The 16,414-nt window shown below is 38.0% G+C and overlaps 1 pseudogene; it reads right to left on the minus strand.

The window, feature by feature from the left end:
• Positions 1 to 8,312: 8,312 nt before the first annotated feature.
• Positions 8,313 to 10,436, minus strand: LOC116648416 (annotated as a pseudogene).
• Between the last annotated feature and the right edge of the window lie 5,978 nt (positions 10,437 to 16,414).

Raw genomic sequence — 16,414 nt, forward strand, 5'->3', positions numbered from 1 at the left:
TATTTTCCTCAGCTTTTTAGTTTGAAATTTTCAAACCTACAGAAAAGTTGTAAAAGTAGAACAATAAATGCTTCTATATCTTTAACCTAGATTCACCAGCTATTACCACATTTGTTTCATTTCTCCATGTATAATACACACACATATTTTTTTTCTGAACTTTTGAAAGTAAGTGACAGGCATTTTGAAACCATGGTCTTAAATACTACAGCGCATATCTTCTAAGAAAAAGGACATTCTTCTATCTTCTTCTACAATTATCACACTCAAGAAACTTAACATTGATACAACTGTATTATCTAATATAAGGTTTATGTTCAAATTTCTCCAACAGACCAAAAAAACTCATTTATGTCTTTGTTCTGCTTTATCCAAGATTCAAAGATCACATGTTGCATTTAGCTGTTATACCTTTTTAGTCTCTTTTGATCTAAAACAACCTCTTTTTTAATTTTTATTTTTTTGTAAAAGATTTTATTTATTTATTTGACAGAGAGAGACACAGCGAGAGAGGGAACACAAGCAGGGGGAGTGGGAGAGGGAGAAGCAGGCTTCCTGCTGATCAGGGAGCCTGATGCAATGTGGGGCTTGATCCCAGGACCCTGGGATCATGACCTGAGCCAAAGGCAGACGCTTAATGACTGAGCCACCCAGGCGCCCCCTAAAGCAACCTCTTAACAGTGTTTTTTGGTTTTTTTTTTCAATTCCTTCATGACACTGACATTTTATTAAGACTCTAGGCCAGTTATTTTGCAGAATATCCTTCAATTTAGATGTGTCTGACTGTTTCCTCATGATTAGAAATTACCTGAATTTCTTGGCTAACATCAATCTTATTTTGTGTTGAAAGATATTACTCTTTCCCATGTTGCCAATATTTTCATATCTTATGAAAATGGAAGATATTTAATGTGTTTTTTTAACAGATTAAGCTAATATTTTTGGGAGGTGCAGTATTAGTTGGACTCAGATACACATTTCTGAAATTTATCATTTTGTCATCTAGAAAATAGTAACTAAGAACATATAGCTTAAGAAATCCAAGCACTTGAGAGCCCCTGTAAGTAATTTCTAATTCCCACAGCAGAAATTAGGAATCTGTCTGCTTTTTAACCACTTACAACCTGACTAAGGAATGTTTCCTATTCTTTGTTTCCTTGTATTTTAGGCCAGTCTATAAGCCAGACCGGGAGTCGCTTGGTCATAGAATTAAAGATACTGGGTTGCAATCTAGAAAATAAAACCATTTACTGAGCCACTACTCAGCTGGGGGCAGTCTGTGTGCCTTCAAAATTGTCTTACTAGAAATTTTGAGTTCTGAAAATACCTGATTTCTGAACTAAACAAGCAGAATCTAGGCAGAGGGAAGTCTAAATTTCATGTATAACTTCGCCTGTCAAGGCTGCCAATAAATCACACAATTCATATAAGTAAAAGCTATGGCAACGATGTTGCCTGAATGGTAAGTGCCTCTTACTTGAGACTTAAAAATCTGGGTTATATTTCTAGGAACAGCCTACTGAATGCATCCATGGACATTGGCTTAACCCCAGTGATGACGAAGTTTTTTAACCCAAGCCATCACTCTTACCTCACTTGCCCATGACAGCTATTGCCAATTAATCACAGTGTTATTCTCTATTAGCCTGGACACTGCCTCAGAAAATTTTCCAACACAGCATTATAGGCAACCACTGATAATAATTTGGAGTCAATACATCACATAAGATTTTTATAACACTGAATAGAAATAAGAGTATTTTTCTAAATCTCATCTAGGTTTTAGCTTTCACCTTCACCTGCACATAAATGGTAAGGACCTAGAACAATGCTTCTTATGAATGACCTATAGATAACTGGTAGACCTGGTTAAAAAAAAAACACCTCATAATCAGAGCATGTTGACCAGGTAATTGGACAAGGGGTGGAAAGGAGGATCTGTTAGTTAGGGTTAGCTATTTGCTGTGATAAATTGACCTCAATCTATATAATAGCTGAAACAAAATAGAAGTTCATTTCTTGCTTATGAAATAACCCAATTGGTTCCAGATTGTGGGAATGGAAGGATGTGAGCTCCATTCTACACAGTCATTAGGGATCTAGGCTGATGGAGCCTCTGCCATCTAAAACACCTGACTTCCCAGATCACTGTGGGCATTTGCATCTAGCTGGTATAGGAGAAAGAGCATGGAGGAGCTTTGATTAGTCAAGCCTGAAACTGGCTTACAGCAATTATGCAATGTTCTATTTTCTAAAACATAGTTACGTGGCTGTACTTAACTAAGTTGGACAGGACAGTAGCTCATGACAGGGCAAATTCTTCCCAATGGCACTGTACTATAGAAGAGAGCATAAATATTTGGTGGTCAGCTAGCCATCTCTACCCACAAAGGGGAACTTTTCCTTGAAACTCTGTGGCTTTTTATAGGACAGGGGAATGGTGATAGCACTAGAGTACACCCAGTAGTATGCCAGGCATAATTTTTGTCTGAGCCTTTTCATATTCCCAGCCCATATGACTCAGCCAAATATGAAGATGAAAACCTATGTGAATATAGTGACTTTATTCATAACTACCAAAAGCTGGAAACAGCCCATTGTCTTTCAATTTGTGAATGGATAAACAAAGTGTAGCATATTCATACAATGGAATGTATGCTCAGCAGTAAAAGAAAAAAACTGATATACCCAGAAAATTGGATAAATATCAAATGCATTGTGCTAAGTAAAAGGAGAGAAGCTGGAAGCACTGTATACTGTATGATTCCATTTATAGGACATTCTGGGAAAGACCAAAGTATAAAGACAGAAAACAAATCAGAGGGTGTTAGGGCTGGGGGTATGTGGAGGTTTTGACTACAAAAGAAATTGTTTGAGTGATAGACTCATTCTATATCTCAAATGTAGGTGTAGTTGTACAACTTTAGGCTTTTATTCAAATTCATAGAACTGTACACTAAAAAACATCAAACTGTTAAACTAAAAAACAATAAGCAACTGCATAAAAAGATACAATAAATGAGACAGGGACTCTGTTTTCAAATTTTTTTTCAATCCTCTAGTATACTCTCTTGAAAAAATACCAGGTGTTGCTGGCTCAATGTTACCCATAAGTGTGCAACCCAGCCAGACAGCAGCCATCTCAAGACCCTACTCGAGCTTGAGGATCCACTTCCAAACTCACTCACAGGGGCACAGCATTAGTTCAGCAATGCATGGGCCCCTCGCAACAGAGCTTCCCCTAGATTGAGTGATGAGAGAGAGCTCGAGCAGTGTCTTTTATAACATAGTCTCAGAAATAACATACCATCATTTTTGCCATATTCTATTGACCAAGCCTGGTACAAGGTAGGAAGGAACTCCACAAGTTGTGAATATCAGGAGGTAGGGATTATTGATGCCATCTTGGAGGCTGGCTATCATAGCCAGCCTTTTATATATAAATACAAGTATGCTAACCCATATTCAGGTTGTAATTTTATTGAATTGTAACAGATTATTTCATAGAACTTAGAGGAACAGAAAACATTGATAAAGTGTTGTTCCAACTAAGGAGAAACTCCTTCTTAGCAACACGAAAATATCAGTTTAGTTATCTAGACTCAGAATCAGAGTTTATTCGATGTCTATTTTTACCTCTGTATTTTAGATTTATTCAGCTGCTGAATGTGAATAAAGACCCATTTAACATTATCACAGGTATAAGTAAATCTGAAAAAAACACTCTTTGAACTCATCCATATATATATTAATTCTAGGAATAAGAAAATAGTTTATTAAATTAGAAGATTAGGCCAACCTAATCAGATAGTTTAATAATAAGTGTATATTTTAGCCACACATGCAGAAATGGTGTAGACTGACAAAAATGAAGGTGAATGTGTAGGCCAAGTAAACATTTTAAAAAATCAAAGCCCTATTTCCAACATAGTTCAACCGTCTTTTATCAACGAGCATGCAATCTACACAACTACATTTCCTAAATCTCAAGGACAGGTTTTCAATTTTATTCATTTTTTCTACAGAATTGACTTTTTTCAAAAAAAAAATTATAAATGCTTTATAAATTTGTGGCGATTTTAAAATAGAGGCTAAAATCATTGAAGTATAATGAAATGTCTTCTAGCACCTTAAAAATTATTAATCACAATTATGATACTCTAGATTGTAATATATACATTTATTAAATGCTTTAGAAAAATAGCATGATAGTTTTATTTATTTCATCTCTAGATCACTAAAAAGAGCTCATATTTAACCATTGAAGTCCAGCCCTTCAAAGCTTCTTAAAACAGGTACATTTTTGAGCTGATTATGATCTTGTCTGGATGTTGCTGTTACATTCTGTTTTTTTTCCTTCCTTATGGAAATAAACTTTCACTCAAAGATGGAAAGGTATTAAAAGCATGGAATAGTCTTCCACCATGTTTTGTTTGCCCTGTGTCCTACCGTACTGCTTCAGTATCCAGTCCGAAAGGTTGTGGTTCCATGAAGAAGGCTGTTGTCACATAACGTTTCAAGCTTTTGTGAAGGTCTTTCACAGAACAGCCCAGCCAGGCTTTGTGTCCCTGGGCTTTCTAAAAAGTTTAGATAAAATACACTGTGGGTCTCAGAGGTCTCTATTGTGCTCTTCAAATTGGGGTTGATATGGCAGCTGTGCGGATTTAAAGAGGACTCATTTTCAGGTCCTCAAATTCCATATCATGCATGCTTAAATCTGATCTGCCTGAAAACACGTGCTTGATCAAGGCGCTGTGCCCAGTCTCTTTCCCAGTCACTTTCTTTTTAAATTTTATTTTATTGTGTTATGTTAGTCACCATACAATACATCATTAGTTTTTGATGGCAGCAATGTCCGCAATAGCCAAACTGTGGAAAGAGCCGAGATGCCCTTCAACAGATGAATGGATAAAGAAGATGTGGTCCATATATACGATGGAGTATTACTCAGCCATCAGAAAGGATGAATACCCAACTTTTACATCAACATAGATGGAACTGGAGGAGATTATGCTAAGTGAAGTAAGTCAGGCAGAGAAAGTCAATTATCATATGGTTTCACTTATTCGTGGAACATAAGGAATAGCATGGAGGACATGAGGAGAAGGAAGGGAAAAATTCCCAGTCACTTTTACCCTACTTCATAAAATAAAGGCAAATCCCTCACTCATTTGGAATCCCCAGGGTACAAGTGTCTCCAGCGAAGCCACCTTGATCAAAGCAGTGGTTTGTGTCTCAGCTGCATAATTTTAGGAAAGAGGAGATAAAAATTCCCCCAGGTATTTCTGCTGATCAATATTACATTTTCAAGCATTAGAGACATGTATTGCAACTTAGTATTTTATATTTTCTTATACACTCATTAGGACTCATAAAAGAAAATTTGTAATTATTTCATAAAGATAATTAGTTAAGGAAAATCTATATTCATTTTTTACTTGGATGCATTTAATTTCCTGCTTGTTCTCATTGGTCAACCACTTTCTACCAGTTTATTTTATCCTGTGATGTATTTCTCAGATGTACATTAGCTTAACAAGAATGGTTTGTGGATTCTATGGTAAACAGTCATTAATACATCTTCTGAAAGCACTACGTGTAAAAATAGCTAATAACTTATTTTTACTGTCAATTCCACAGAATCCACTCACATTCTAGCAATAAGTAATATATATCTTTTGATATATGCACTAATTAAAAAAGGAAAAAGGAGATCCACATCATTAAGAGTTACAATTCTAGTAACATTTCACTTACTATGTTTAATAATTATTAAATTTAACAATGCATTTATGTTATATTCAATTGTATCTAATAACTGTGATAACTTAAATCCAGAAGAAAATTTAACACTCAGCTTTATCAATACAGGAAGCATATATTTTAATTTCAACATACACGTATTTTTTGTGCATAAAAGTATAATGATTAAACTTTATAAACTTTCAAGTATAAAGAACAAAATTCTGTGGGTAAAGTAAAATAGAAATTCAAGTTCAAGGAGAAAGGAACAAAGTAAAATTTCCTAATGTTAGGAAAGATACTTCTCATGGTTTTTTTTTTTTATATTGAAATAAAATTGACATGTAACATTAGTTTCAGGTGTACAACATAATGCTTTGATATATGTATATATTACAAAATGATCACCACAATAAATCCAGTTAACATCTGTCACTGCACATCATTATAATTTTTTTTCTTCTGATCACTTTTAAGATCTACTCTCTTAGCAACTTTTGTACAATATAATCTTATTAATATATAGTTGTCAAGCTGTACATTACATTCCTATGACGTATTTTAAAACTAGAAATTTGTCCCTTTTGACCACTTTCACTCATTTTGCCACTGCCCCTACTCCCCTATCCCCTATCCCCTTCCTTCCACCCCCCACCTATGGCAACCAACCTGTGTTCTGTATTTGTGAGATCATACAGTATTTGTTTTTCTCTGATTTAGTTTGCTTAGCATAATGCACTCAAGATCCATCCATGTTATCACAAATGACATGTTCATATATTTTTAAAAGTAGTACAGTGCATGTAAAATTGCTCTCATATTGTATGCATCAAAGAGTGATGGCATAGGTTTTTGTTAAAATATCAATATTTACAATATGATTACATCCTTTGCTACTATTTAAATTTATGACAAAAAAATTTCAGATGTTAACATAAAAATGTGAGAAATCACATCATTTTTCAAAACTAAGGAGTATGCAAAGAAAAGAAAGGGAGGGAAGAAGAAAGAAAAAAAGAAAGAAAGAAAGAGAAGAAAGAAATAAAGGAGGGAAGGAAGAAGGAAGGAATGGAGGGAAGGAAAGAGAGAGAGAAAATCGCTACTCTAATGAAGTGAAATAAATCAGTGGCTCCAGTATTCTGTTACCAGATCTATTGTAAAATCAGGCATTTCTTTTCATTTCTCCATTTGTCTTCATTTCCCCCAATATAAAATGGGCATGATAATAACTTTCCTTGTGGTCAGAGATGTGAGTGGAATTCTTACAAGAACAAAAAACCTAGGGAATACTAAACCACATTTTATGCTAAGTTACATGTAAACTACTAACAACAACAAAATATGAGATAGGCAGACGAAGAATTTTAAAATTTCATATTTCTAAATCTTCTATAACCTCTGCCCCTCCTTTTGAGCCAAGAGTTCTTAACAGAATTCTAGATGTTTATAGATACATAGATTGCCTGGACCTCAAGTCCTGTTCTCATTACCAAGTGGTACTAAGTACAGTTTCTTCTCTAAGGAAATGAAATATATTATTTTATTCGCGCATTTAACAAAAAGAGTGTTCATCATTTCCTGTGGACCTAGCTTGTGCTGAATCACTAAGCAGAGAAGTGGTTATCACCTTATGTGGGAGTGTAAACTGTGGAGAGTGGGGTGTAGGTACAACTGGGGGTAAAAGAGGAGATTAATGCAGTATCTTGGAACTCAGAGTCTGGAAGTGGATCTGGGAGTTCTGGAAAGAAACTGAAAGGTTACACATTCTTAATCTCAGTCACAACAGATATCTTTAAGTAGCTCTTAATATTACACATTTCTGGGAGTACTTGTCCAAGCTGTGAGGACAATTGCAGAGAATGAATGAGAGAAGAAAATGTCAATCGAAATTTGGCAGAAGTCAAAGGTTCAGTCTAGGCTTAAAGGTGATTATCTCTGAGCTTACCTTTACAACACAGGAAGAATTTTTAGTTATGCAGTAGAAGTAAAAGTAAAAATAGTTGAATGAAATAACTTTCAACATCTCTTCCAACAATAGGCTTTATCAGAAGGTTACACTCCCCAAGCCCAGAATTAAATTAAGAGAATTTAGTTATGTAATTGTGATTGCTTAATGGCGTCAGTCTTCTCCACAATTTGGATATAACAACTAATCCAACGAAGAATTAGAATATCCTTGCTTCTGATGGGAAAGCTTTGCATCCCTCAAGGGTGGCAGTGAAGGATAGGGCAGGCAAGAATAAAAGGTTGAGAACCACCTGTACAGTGTAGTTTGAGTTTTTGGACAACGTCACTAATTTTTGGCACCTCCAGCAGAGGGCAGGCAGGTATAGGGAAAAGAGAGGAAACACGTTCTCAATTTCATTTACAGGCAGTCCTTACTTTGCACAATAGTGCGGTACCATAAAGATGGCCATGCAAACTGAAACTGCAAAGCAATCTTTTTTTTTTTTTCCATTTAACTTGTTTTAATGTTTCTTCACAAATGGTGAAAAATACTAAAGTAGAGATAAGGAGTAATCATAATAACATTATAAATATGGAATTATAAATCTAAAACATTTTCTGGCTCAAAAAATAAATCTGGTAGTCAATGCACCTCTGCAGGTCTCTGCGTCTCTAAGTTCCTGACAGTGCTCACCTTTATCCATTTTTCCAGGTCCTCCACGTCCACCTCTTCTTCCTCCCAACTGTTCCATCAAAGGTCCAGAAGGTCTACTAGGGCCACCTCATCTTCCTCCACCAAAGCCACCTTGGTCCATGCCCCAGCCACCATGGAAGCCAGCTCTGTCTCTATCAGGACCCCTGTGGCCCACAGGCCACCTCTTCCTCCCCACGTGGCACCAGGGCCGCCTCTGCCACAGTCACCCCCTGGGGGGTGGGAAGGATGGTGGAAGGAAGCCTTCAGGCTTCAGGGCCTTACACCTGTTGCATTCTGCTTTCCAGGCAAAGTTCTGGTTTCTACACTCTGGACTGGGGCACTGCCAGTCTCCAGCTAGACATTTCCTCCTCCTCCAGATGGGTTCTCTCAGGAACCCAAGGGCCCTCTTGCGGGAAAGCCACCTCTGTCTTCTCCACAGCCTCCCATGTGACTATGGGGCCCCAGAACCTCCTGGGCCCCCTGGACCTCCACAAAGTGGTGGTGGCATCCCTCTGCCCTCACAGGGAGGCATACAACCCCACATGCCATTCATCAGAGGCTTCTTCCGAGCAAGAGAAACCTTAAATTTGCTCCCTTGAAAATCTTTCCCATCAAACCACTCCATGGCAGCCTTGGCAGTTGGTGGGTCTTCGTAGGACACCATAGCATCACCTTTGGGCTTTCCTGTTTTCTTGTGCAAGTAGATATGGATCATGGGTTGTCCGGTTCTCTTGTTCATCTTAACAACTCCACACTGCTTAAAGAAGTCTGCCAGATCATCAGGTCACATTGTCATTTAAGCCTTGCACATAAATTGCACTCTTGTCCGAGTCTTCATTTCGATCTACAGGTGGGCCTAGATCAAGATCTGGTCCTTCATCCATGGGTCCACCAGGCTTATTGAAGCCACCTCGCTCTCCAGCACCGATTCCACTGCATCCTTTTCCCTGTTCACCTCTGCTCATGCCTCCACCGATCAAATCCCCCTCTTCCCCTGCCCCCATTATCAGGGCCACTCATGCTCCCGTTCTCTCCTGGTCTGGAAAATCCTCCAGAGTCCTGCCCATAAATACCCATGCTACTTGGGGTAGTCCTGTTGGAATGAACTCTGCTGCCTGTAGCTGCTGCTCTGTTGGCTATATGGACTTGGAGCCTGGCTGTAGGATTCAGTTTGGGGGTGGGGGAGAGGGCTGGAGGGCCGTAACTAGTGGGCAGCTGCTGCCCATAGCTGCTTTGTTGACCATAGCTCCTTGGCTGCCCATACGAGTTCTGCTGAGAGTAACTGTTCTGATCATCACTAGTTGGTTGGCAATATAGAGGAATAGGTGGTAGGAGGATAAGATGGTGGTGCCTCGACTAGCTGCATGGGTAGCCCCCAAGTACCTGGGAATAACTGTAGTTACTCTGTCCATATCCTAGGCTGGGCTGGTTGTAAACCCCTGTGCTAGATTGAGGTTGACTAGTCTCAGCGGGTTTGTTACCATCCTGCAGTGTTGCAGGTGCGGTGGCTGCCAGCTGGGTAAGCAGGCCAAGTGCTATATGCAGACTGAGCTGCATAGGAGGCTGGGTGGTAGTGACCGTAGCAGTGGTGGTATCATAAGCACCAGTGCCGTGCCCCTGGACAGCCTGACTATACACCTGGGGGGGGGGCAGTTGGAGTAGTATAACCAGCGGGAGTCTGTCCATAAGAAGATGCAAGGTGGTCTGCCCATAGGTCTCAGTGGTCTGAGCCTGGGTATGGCTAACATCAGTGGGCTGTCCATAGGTTCTATAACTTTGCTGCCCATATACCTGGGTGGTCTGTGCATATCCTTGAGTGGGCTGGACAGTGTACGCACTGTAACCCTGCTGGGCTGCTGCTTGGCTGTAGGTACTGTAATCCGTGGACGCCATTTTTATTCCTTCCTTCTCGTTCTCTAAACGTCCATCTCTCTCTGGCTTTCCCTCTAGGTGCCGCACTCTGCAAAGCAATCTTAAAGCTGGTGGGAAAATTATGATTGTTCTATGACCTTTAAAATTGTGTCAAAACATTAAAACTCTTACTGTTATATATAAACATACGGGGAAATGAAATAATAGTAAAATTAGTATCTATATAGCACATTATAATTTCAAACATTAGAAACATTGAGTTAAAGTGTTTTATTATCAGGAGTACTTTGAACAGTGCTTGCCTTACTGTTGTAGAACTTACAGTAGGAAACAAGCATCTTTTCTGTGTCTTGGCTAATTTCTAAATTTGGGACAGTTTCTAATATGTTATCCCTTACACTCTCAATGTCAATATCTTCAAGAGTTCCTTTAACAGTTGCTCTTGGGGACTCATGTGCTCTGAAAGAATACATCACACACTGTTCCAACAACTAGCCTCACCTCAGGTACCAAACCAATGACTCCAGATATGTGTGAGTTTACAAATCTCCACCAATCCCTGCCCAGACCCTCTGTTAACTTCTATCTAAACCGCCCCATGACTAACTTCTCTGCAGCTGACCTTGTGCAACCCAATTACTCAAGCCTTTAAGGAACTCATTTGACTGAATTCATTTGGACAGTTGCCCAATGAGTTTCTATCAAACTCTGCTTTAAAATTTTTTTAAATCAAAATATATTATCAGTTTTCTAGCAAGAAAATTTTTTATAGGGACTTTGATGCACAAATATGGGTAGAAACCTCAGAAGAAATGGCTGGCATACCAGAAAATGCTTGTGTCTGGGGAGCAGAAATTAGGGGTTGAGGGAGGATGGAACAAATGACTGGGATTATTTTTGTTATAGGCCATAACTTTTAAAACTGTTTAAAACCATCTGTTACATTGCTACAAATAAAAATTCAGTTAAAAAGGAAAATTCTTTAAAAGTACATTTATTTCCTCTGAAATAGAGCAACAATATTCAGTTAAATTTTGCAGATGTTTCTGGAACATCTATTACATGCCCAGTGCTGTGCTAGGCCACAGGAAAACAAACCTGACCTGCCTGCAAACAGGTCACAGTCACCTGAATTCCTCCCATAGAATCTGCATGGTCTTGTGGAATGAGAATCCAGTGCATTCTTTTAACTTTCACAATCAGAGTATTAAAAATTTCAGACAAGGTCTATATTTGAAATCAGGTATCTTAGGAAAAATATGAAAGATCCCATTGTCTATTTGCAGGAATTGAGAGTTATTCCCAAGCCCACATTTATTCATAGCTCAGATTCACTGAGAAGCTCTGATTTTACTCAATTGAGGTCTCCTGATAAGTACTCTCTTGATAGTAAGTTTTCCATGCCATTTATTAAGTCCTTGGTATGCTCATATCTTGCAAATTTTTATTCTCTCATAGAAAATGGTACATGTATCTTGCCATAAGAAATTGCATAATTAAGTTTCTAGCCACCCAATTGCAGCAACCAGAAATGAAAGATTTGTTATTATGGCTACTATAATTCTTTATTGTTTATTGAATACCAGTAAGTTCCAGGGATCTGAGACATATACTAATGTATAATAGCTTTGGAGTATTTTTAATGTTCCTAAAATATTAAGGGATGCATTCCTTATTTAAAAGGCAAAATCTCTAGAGAAGGTTTTGAGTCAAGGCATTCTTTTAAAATCTGTCCTGGAATTGCATCTCTTTTTAGCACCAGCTCCTCCAATTGCAGCAATTCTCACCCTGGTCACATATTAGAATCCTCTGGGAGCTGCTAAGAGGAAAAAAAAGAGAGAGAGAAACAAACAAAAAACAGTCCCTAGGGCCCACCCCTAAGAAATTCTGATTTCCTGGGTAATCTGAGAGGAGCCTGGTCACGTGTGACATGTAATATGTCCAGGGTGGGGGCAAGGGTGGCAGAGAGGCAAACTATAAAACAGACTCTTAACTATAGAGAACAAACTGAGGGCTGCTGGAGAGGAGGGGGCAGGGGGATGGGTTAAATGGGTAATGGGTATTAAGGAGGGTACTTGTGATGAGCACTGGGTGTTATATGTAAGTGATGAATCACTAAATTCTACTCCTGAAACTAATTATACTGTATGTTAACTAACTGGAATTTAAATAAAAACTTGAAACAAAAAAAATAAATAAGTAAAAATAAATATAGTAAAGGGGGAAAAATGTCCACAGATGGTTTTAATGTGCAGTCAGGGTTGAGAACCATCACCTAAAACAGTGGATGGTCCTTGCACTAGCAGCATCAGCATCACCTGGGAACTTGTTGCCTCTACAAATCCTCAGGCCTGCCTCACCCCAGTGAATCCCAAATTCTGGGGGAGGAGCCCAGGAACCTGTATTTTAAGAAGCCCTCCAGGTGATTCTGAGGCTCACTGAAGTTCAAACGATTAGACTTAAAAGAATATTAAAAAAGGAATTGTCAGGAGAATGGCGTTAAGGAATCAGAGAGAATGGAACCAGATGGGCTCTCTTCCTGGGGTGTAGGAAGCTCTGTCATAGTCTGGATGCTGATGAAGATTCTTTTTATATAATAAGTTTTCCCAGGATTCATCATACTTTGGTGAAGTGAGTCACACTAGCAAACTAGACCAAACTTACCTTGTATATTTTTGTATGAAATGAGCCAGATTCTTTGGATAGAAAAGGAAGGAGAAGGGAAGTGATTAGAAGTCTGGTAAGCACAAAAATTTGGAGCTCTAAATGTTTGGTAGAACAAAGTGGGGGAGCACTGAGGCACACCTTCATAAACAGAATGAAAAATTAAATTGGCTGGTTTTAGAAAATAATTTCATCTAGCTCTCTAAAGGAGACCCTGATGACTTTTTTCCTTACCATAAAAGTTACACAGTAGATGGGGAGTCCCTTGAGGCAACTATAGGATCATTCATCTCATACCTGGACTATACTTCAGAATGAGCAAATGCTGAAATTTTGATCATTTTATAGGACTTCCAGTTTTCCAATGTGGAAATTCTGATAGTTGTCATGGTAAGTCCCTTTGGACAGTATTTTAAATTCTCTTTATTAGCAAGTAGCAAACAGTGAGATTCCACTGTGCAGATTTTACTAAAATAATAACTATGACAACCTTCAATATGAATGATACACAAGCAGTTCAGCTCCTGTTGAGTGGAGCCAGTACCTTGGAAATGGGGACGTTTCTTCCACCATGTGGTCTCAAGACAAAGATTACCTATATTTATTGAATGATTAAGGTGATACTAATTGTTTTTAAATGGATCCCCAATCTTGCGGAGAATCTATTTAATTGTTGTGGTTAATTAACATCTCAAACTATCTCAGAAGATTATTTTAATTAGCAGAGACATTTGGAGTTGAGTTTAGAATCTAAAGCATCAGTGCTCAGCATATTCTAAAGATAAAGAGGGCAGTCGCTCAGTCCATCATGATTAATATGATGAGTGCTGAACTCAGTATAATCAAAATCTACAGAAGAAATACTCTTCTTGAAAGGTTTCCTGGATTTCTACAGGAGAAAATAATGGCAGGAATCTGCCTGAATATTTTGCCAGCAGTTTAAAACTAAATGCACTATTTAATCTTTACTTCTTCCTGTGGTGTTCTCTGACACCATACAGATAGGGCCAATCACAGATCTTGGGGGACTGGTCACAGAATTGTTTGTTGGCTTAATGATTTTGGCCTGGTGAGCTTTCCCAGTGAAGTTGACAAATGAAAGAACTAGATTTTCTTAGGGCAGAAAACAAGTAGCATTCACACAAAGAAGCCCTCTCTATTCAGGGTAATGTCATTAAAAGGATAAATTGGGAAATATGCTCTTAAACATCTTTTATAATAACTTGCCAATTATACAACCATAGAATAAATGGATTTATATTAATTTAAATGTTTACTAAAGAAACTTAGAAAAATACTAATTGTGATAGAGGTATCAAAATAAGTTAGAATATATAACTTGTGAATTTTTGGTTGATTAGAAGAAATGTCACTACTCTTCCTCTTCTTTATACATTATATATAGTGTATAATACTCTAGAATAATTTTATGCATACAAAGGTTTTTAAATGTGATGAATAAGTAGTCTTATGGAGGATATTGAGAAACTTCATAGAACTCCTTATGAAAGAGGTTGGTTGGAAAAATTTTAGCAATACAAAAAATAAAACAATAAAATTAAATTTACTCTCTATAGAAATTGGAGAAATGTTACAGGTAGATGGAGTGTATGAATGGGAAGAAAATAAGTCAATAGGATATTTTTAAATCCTCAATGATCCTATGTGATCAGACGAAAGCATATTATGACTATTATGCACTTTCCTCAACAATCAACCTCTGAAGCAGATTGTTAAAACAACTAAACCAAAATGGACCACAGTCAAAGATACTCTATAGTAATGCCTTGTATTAACACTTTGTAAGTTGTTTTGTGGAGTTCTGCATCACTAAATAATGAAAATTAGAAGACGGTAAAAATCTGTTTGGGAGTTGAACAATGTATTATTATCTACTGGTGCATAACAAATTACCATAAGGCTAGTGGCCTAAAGCAAGACAATTTACTATCTCATAGTTTCTTGGATCAAGAGTCCAGGTACAGTTTAGCTGAGTCCTCTGTTCAGGGCCTCACAAGTGTGCATTCAAGGTGTCAGCCCAGTTTTGCTGTCATCTGGAGGCTCAACTGGGGAAGAAAACTCTTCTAAGCTTACTAAGGTTATTGGCAGAATTCATGTTCTTGCAGCTATAAGACTGAGGGTCCTAGCTTCTTATTGACTATCAGCTGACCTTAGCAACTAGAGGCTGCCCAGAGTTCCTGCAAGCCACTGCAGTGCCTGGACATTGCCTGCAGTTCCTTGTCACCTGGACTTTCCCAAAATGGCTGCTTACTTCATTGAACCAGCAAGGAGAGTCTCTGGGTCAAATAGGTTATCAAGATGGAGTCATATTTATATAGTATAACATAATTATAGAAGTGGCATTCATCACTTCTGCCATATTCTGTTGGTTAGAAGCAAGTCCCAGGGGCTCCTGTGTGGCTCAGTCAGTTGAGTGTCTGACCCTTGATTTCAGCTCAGGTCATGATCTCAGGGTTCTGGGATCGAACCTGAGTTGGGCTCTGTGCTCTGTGGGAAGTCTGCTTGAGGATTTCTCTTCCTCTCCCACTTCCCCTCCCGAGGCTTGTGCTCTCACTCTCAAATAAATAAATAAATAAATCTTAAAAAAAAAAAAAAAAAAGGAAACAAGTCCCAGATCCTGTCCACACTCAGAAAGAGGGGATTATACAAAAGTGTGAATAGCATGAAGCAGGATCAGGGTTGGTGGTATGGTGGTGGTGGTGGGGAACCTTAGAGTTGATCCACTATGGGTAATTTATTTAACCTGAATGCATTTCATTTTCCCCATCTGTGAAGCAGAAATTATTATCTCTGGCCCATGGTCTGTTGTGTGCATTTATTTTTTTTTTTAATTTTAATTCCAGTGTAATTAACATACAGTGTTATATTAATTTCAGGTGTACAAATAGTGATTCAACAATTCTATATATTACTCAGTTCTCATCAAGATAAGTGTACTCTTAATCCCCTTCACCTATTTCACTCATCCCCACACCCCTCTTCCCTCTAGTAACCATCTGTTTATTCTCTATAGTTAAGAGTCTGGTTTTGGTTTGTCTCTTTTTTCTCTCTCTGTTCATTTGTTTTGTTTCTCAAATTCCACATATGAGTGAAATCATATGGTGTTTTTCTTTCTCTGACTTATTTCACTTAGCACTAAACTGTCTAGCTCTATCCATGTTGTTGCAAATGGCAAGATTTCATTCTTTCTTATGGCTGAATAATATTCCATTATGTATATATACCACTTCTTTTTTGACAGCTCATCCATCAGTGGACACTTAGGCTGCTTCCACAATTTGGCTGTTGTAAATAATACTACTGTAAACATAGGGGTACATATATCACTTTGAATTAGTGTTTTTGTATTTTTTGGGTAAATACCCAGTAGTGTGATCCCTGGATTGTAGGGTATTTTTAACTTTTTGAGGAACCTCCATACAGTTTTCTACAGTGGATACAGCAGTTTGTATTCCTACCAATAGTGTACAAGGG

The sequence above is a fragment of the Phoca vitulina genome, unplaced genomic scaffold, assembly GCF_004348235.1.
Source record: "Phoca vitulina isolate PV1807 unplaced genomic scaffold, GSC_HSeal_1.0 scaffold1, whole genome shotgun sequence".
NCBI classification, from domain to species: Eukaryota; Metazoa; Chordata; class Mammalia; order Carnivora; family Phocidae; genus Phoca; species Phoca vitulina.